The following is a 6,000-nucleotide window of genomic DNA, read 5'->3' on the forward strand; positions in this document are numbered from 1 at the left end:
AGAAAAGGTCGTCTTTTTAACACATTTTTAACAAAATTACTAGATTAATTGCATATTTATATGCCCTCTATACCACCAAAAAAGAACTTCAGTACATACTTTCCACTATTTAAAAAAAATTTAAGTCAAAATGCAATATAAATTTCAATATAAACCTGAAACTACAGTATTTCTAGAACAGAATATAGGTGATAATATTTGCAATCTTTAGTTAGACAAAGATTTCTTAGATATGACATTGAAAACATGATCCAAAATGGGAAAAATTATTTGGACTTAATTCTAATTAAAAACATCTGCTTTTCAAAAGATACTGTTAAGAAAATGAAAAGACAAACCGGACTGGAAGAAAATATTTGCAAAACATATTATCTGATAAAGAGCCTATATCCAGAATATATAAAGATCTCTCAAACTAAGTAAGGGGGGGCCTGGGTGGTTCAGTCAACTGAGCATCCAACTCTTGATTTTGGCTCAGATCATGATCTCAGGAATGTGAGATTGAGTCCTAAATTGGGCTCCCTGCTGGGTGTGAAGCCTGCTTCAGATTTTGTCTCTCGCTCTCTCCCTACCCCTTCCCCAGTTTGCTCTGCTCTCCCTCTCTCTCTCCCAAAGAAATAAATGAATGAACGAATGTCAAAAGAGTTAAATGACACTTCATCAATTAATACATATAAATATCAAACATGCACAAACAATAATACATATAAATATCAAACATGCTTGATGTCATTGTATTTTAGAAAAATGCAAATTTATACCAGGGCAACATTCACCATCTATCCGTTAAGATGACTAATATTAAAAAGACTAATCACACCAAGTGTTGGTGAAGATGTGTGAGAACTGAAACTCTCAATCACTGTGGGTAGGATTGTAAAGTAGTGCAATCACGTTGGAAAACAGTTTGGTAATTTCTTTAAAAATTAAATGTACACCTTCCATTTGACCCAGCCATTCCACTCCTAGGTATTCATCCAATTTAAATGAATGTGTATATCCATACAAAGACTTGCACCTGAATATTCACAACAATGTTACTTATAATACCCTGGAACTGGAAAGAACTAAAACATTCATCAATATATGATGAAATAAACAAGCTGTGGTATATTCATACTTTGGAATATTACTCTGCAATGAAAAGGAATGAACTCTTAACAGATACAGTGAACAGATAATTTCAAAATAATAATAAGAGTACAAAGGGGCATGGAAGTAACTTCTGGGGGTGATATATATGTTCATTATCTTGATTTGTGGCTATGGTTTCATGGATATATACATGTCAAAAGCTTTCAAACTATACACTTTAAATATGTGCAATTTATGTAATTTAAATATGTGTGAATGTCAATTACATCCCAACAAAACTGCTTTAAAAATTTAAATGTCAAATAAAAACTGTCAAAAAGTCTTTGCACCACTCTGTGGCCTATAACAGCACAACTCTTGTGAAAAGGCAGCCTGCAAAAACACAAGTTTCTTTCTGCTAGATGAAGGCAGAAAACCTTGGTCTGTGACGACACTGGTGAGAGCAGGGATGATGCCCAGTGTGTCAGGTATGTAGAAATTATCAATGCTTTTTCCTCTCTCCTGCTCAGGTCACTTGATTTAAACAGGGGCAATAGAGTCTCTTAGGAACAACAACTGGACCCCCATCTACGGAAGGCAAGAGATCATCAGATACCAAGGCATTGGGGGTTTCCCAACAGAAGTGAGAAAGAAGATGGGGCCCAGGAGAGAGGAGGCTGTCACTGCGAGCCAGACATAGCTCTAGGACTAAAGGAAGGAGGGGAATTGGTGGCTGCAGATGTATCTTGCAGCTGTTGTGGGAACTCAGCCCATCCCGGCCACCATGGTGCTGTGTGTGCCCTCCAGGAGAAAGGGGACAGTGTCTATGAACTGAAAGGACTGATTCACAGAATTCGGTAGCACTTCGGGATCCGAGCCACCAGCTGGGACATGCCATCTGTCTGGATCACAGCACTCTTCCTACTGAGTGTAACAGTCCACCTCCTGGTAGACTGTGGAGCTGCCGTGGCGTTGACAGCACCAAGGGCATCCTCTGCCTTCTGTGGAGCTCCTGCAGGGCCACCCCAAGGTGGAGCAAAGGGGATTCAACCCAGCTCAAGGAAAGGGACAGCGCCGGCCCAGGCTGCACAAAAGTGAAAGGACTTGAGGCAGAGAACAGAGCTGGGCTGAGGAGCTCTAACAAGGGGACCCAAACAACAACCCATCAAAGCCCCCATTTGAGAAAAACATAGGAAGAAATAATATTACCCTCTTTCTTCTAAAAAAAAAAAAGCATTATTGCCCGGGTGACCCAGAGGTTAAACAGCTCTCAGGTGGCAGTGATATACTTACAGCTCTGTAGCACGAGGACTCCAGTGATCTGGAATAAGGAGCCGTGGTGTGGACGATCAGAACAAGGCATTGCAGCTGTCACCAACGGTCTAGGAGTGCTAGGCAGGCTAGCTTGGCCAGTGAGGACCAGGGCTAATGTATGACGCATTTAAGGTAATCTCTGGAGGATTCCCGGAGACAGCCAGGAGCAAGAAACTACAAATCTACCCTTGCATTTTAAATGCAATTATATAGTGACTATCAACAGTTAAGTTTTAGTATTAATATGATGAATTTCTGCCCATAGGCTAGGAAACAGCTGAGATTAACCTGAATTAGTACCCCAATCCACAGGAGAACATTTTCCTACTATCGGAGAAAAGGAAATACAACAACAAAACCCTCTTGACGTGGTGGTCCATATTCAGAGATGTATGCTGGGAGATCAGAACAGATCCAGACTGAGCAACTCCAGTGAGAGGAGATCATTCTGCAAAATGATATAACATACCCCAGACCCTTTTATAACATAACATCCAGAAAAATCAAAGTACACAACAGGGTTTAAACAAAAGTATGGACTAAAATTCCTCAAGTATTCACTATGAGTTTTTCAAAAAATGTTTATCTGTTGGGTCCTTACACTGCACTTCCCAGTGAGTAAAAGATCTACTGTGTGTGGGTATTGGTGACCGAGGGAGCTCGCTCGCTTGCTCGCTGTCTCTCAATAACAGACTACGAAGAAACAGAATAAAACTTAGGATTTAGATTAGGCAGCAAGAGAAACGTGATGGCAAGAGGCATAAAGCCCTGGAGTCGTTGTCTAAGCGACGTTTTAAACCCCTGTGCTTTTTGGGAGCACCTGTCTTTCAGAGACAGAACCATCTCCAAACATCCTGACAGTTCAAAGACACAAACAACAAAAACTGGCACTGCAATACATCATTCTTGTGCTTACTCTTTTATCTCTAAGACTAAATATTTTCGAATATCCATCTGATGTGCTAACTAATGAAGGCAGAGTCCATTCTTTCCATAAACAAATGGTTTTGTTAAAAATTCAAATCAGACATAGCAGAATCTTCCCATTTGCTGGTTGCTAACGTATCCCAACCACGACATATATTCTTACATGTTCCAATTCAGCGAAGTCTTTTTCTCTTAGCTGGAGATGCCAGGTTTGGACGGCGTATGTTTAATCTAGCCAAGAGAACATATTTCCTCCCTGAAACACGGCCTTGACAGCAAGGCAAAGTGTGATTAAGTTGTGTCACAAATAGGTGTGGCTCAATCCATCTGGCACAAGGGAGTCTATGCTGCCTAATTAGAAAATTTAATGATCTGATCGGATCAAACATCCATTTACAGTTTTGATAAGTGAAATTACCCAATTATATTACTGCAAATGGGTGTGAGCTGGTGTCCTAACGAAACCCCCAGAGCCAGGAGTATGGACCCTGGGATGATGCGACTCGTACACATTTAGGTCAGCAACACATATTATAGCAAAGGAATGATGCACGACTTTCTGAAGCTTCTTGGCCAGTAACTTGTGAAATGCTGATCTGATTTGCTTGAAAATTTTTAAAATAATTGGCTCCTGCTGGCTGAGGCCCCATGCCAACACCGCATGGTAATTCATTCGTGACATTCCTAGAAGAGAGAATCTGCCGGAAGAGCTGCAGTAATATGTTTAGGGAATAATCATGCCACCTCCGAATAGGATGCATAAAAGGAAGCAAACAGCAGGAGGCCAGCAGAGAGGCCTCTGGGTTTCCAGGGAAAAGATTCTCAATTTAAATGGAAATTGTATGACTGTTCCTCCTTTCTCCCTTCTCAAACTCCAAGTAAGACAGTAGCTAGGACCATTTCAAGATCAAGTATACAATCCCAGAAATAATTATTTAGGTCTCCTGGATTTGGTATTTATTAACCAAAGCTCTGGAGACTCTGATGGTGACTTTGCAAAGAATCTGCTTGAGGCACCATGTTCTGGGTTTTTAGAGATGTCACTTGATTCTTGGGAAGCTTTTCAAGAAATACGTGCACGCTTTGAGAAACAAACAAAACCACTAAGGTAATTGAACTTTTCTGGAAATAGCAAGGACTGTATTGTAGCTCAGAGCTAGAGTAAGGAAACTCAAAGAGAAACAGGAACCAAGATTATGAGAAAACAAACAGTGGGACTAGGGTTGATCACTTAAAAAAATAAAAATTAAATAAGGAAGGGAGGGAGGAAGGGACAAAGCAAGTTTCAAGAAAAGATTCAGGGGACGAAATGTGAAGAGAGGCAGTATCAGAAACTGAGTGACAGGAGAATCCAAGAAGGAACAAGGATACAGGGAACTGTTCCACACCGAGTGCTAGGACACAGCTCCATCGCTATTTGCCCCCAACCCCAAGTGGAGATGGTATTCTTCAGGAATTAACATGTTAGGAAAGCTATAAAGGACATAGCAGAGACATCTAAATCTGAACTTGGTCTGCATACCCTGTGATCTGAACAAGGCATTCACGCCAGTTGTTCTTAACAACCCGCTGCTGGATGCTCATTTTCGAATTCCATCTCTTGGGTTTTCCTATCTACAAGGATGAAGAAAGGGTAAGAAAAACAAGACAGAATCCCAACTCTAGGAAATGGCAACAAAAAGAGTCTGCTCTGATAATGTCCCAGAATAAAGAACTTCAGCTCCAAGCACGCTGGAAGACCACTACAAGGGGAATAGAAGACATAGTGAATGGAAATCTAGCAAAAGCTGGCAAGAGCTGAGGGTTGAATGGACTGACTAGGACCAGCCATGACCACCCAAGTGTGAGAGGATACAATAAACTCCATCGTCAGGTTCTAAGGAGTCCTGTCTGGTGGAACAGACAAGCACAGTGCCAGGCTTATAGGCAGAGACAATTCTTGGGAGAGGCAGTAAAGGTGACATGGATTCTGAGTTAGGGTAGATACTAGACTCTCAAAACTAGAACACAGTAACCAGGGGACGAGGAGTCCCAAAATATTATGTGACTAAGGTTAATTAGGGTCCAGGATTACTGACCTGGGATTAGAGCCACCCTCCAAGACAAGGGTCCTGGGAGGAAACTGGCCCCATGCATAATAATGTGGAAAAGAGGAAGTTGAGATGGTTGCTTAGCTGGTGCCTGAAGGTCTGATCATTCCTTTTTGAAGACAGGTGGTCTAACCTGGAAAATAGAATGCTTCCCCTCACCCTCAAGGGAGGGGAGTTCTCAATACATCACAAAGCCTGGTTCTCAAGGCTCAAGGATTGGATAAGGCTGAGCACACAGGGGGCAGGTTATTATTGCTGGCAGATGGCTAGGCTGATTCAGGCAAGGAAACTAATAAGAAGCTACACACCAGGAGTCTCCAAATTTCCCCCCTTTAGAGATAGCTTCTTATAGAGATAAGGCTGAGATATATATACAGGAACAGTGGTCTAACAGAGATTTTATTTATTTAAGAATGCAATTATATGAGAAATATCACAAAAGTATAAAAATCAGATCATGTTCAATTATATTTAATGGATATAAATGTAATGACAGAAAATCTATCCTATCCCAGAAAGTCCAAGATACAAGGAGGCAAAACTAATAGATCATCAGGAAAAGGATACCGTCAAATATCATTAATTAAGCAAAGAA

General features: G+C 41.0%; 1 long non-coding RNA gene across 1 annotated transcript in view; it reads right to left on the reverse strand.

The window, feature by feature from the left end:
• LOC111095832 overlaps nucleotides 1-5,551 on the reverse strand; it is a 45,914-nt gene extending 40,363 nt beyond the window's left edge. The window contains exons 1-2 of the long non-coding RNA XR_005359277.1: nucleotides 5,394-5,551; nucleotides 2,368-2,836 (exon numbers count right to left, since the gene is read on the reverse strand). This is a non-coding gene — a long non-coding RNA (uncharacterized LOC111095832). The remainder of the gene's footprint in view (nucleotides 1-2,367; nucleotides 2,837-5,393) is intronic.
• Nucleotides 5,552-6,000: the final 449 nt, after the last annotated feature.

Source organism: Canis lupus, chromosome 5 (genome assembly GCF_011100685.1).
Source record: "Canis lupus familiaris isolate Mischka breed German Shepherd chromosome 5, alternate assembly UU_Cfam_GSD_1.0, whole genome shotgun sequence".
In the NCBI taxonomy this organism is placed as follows: Eukaryota; Metazoa; Chordata; class Mammalia; order Carnivora; family Canidae; genus Canis; species Canis lupus.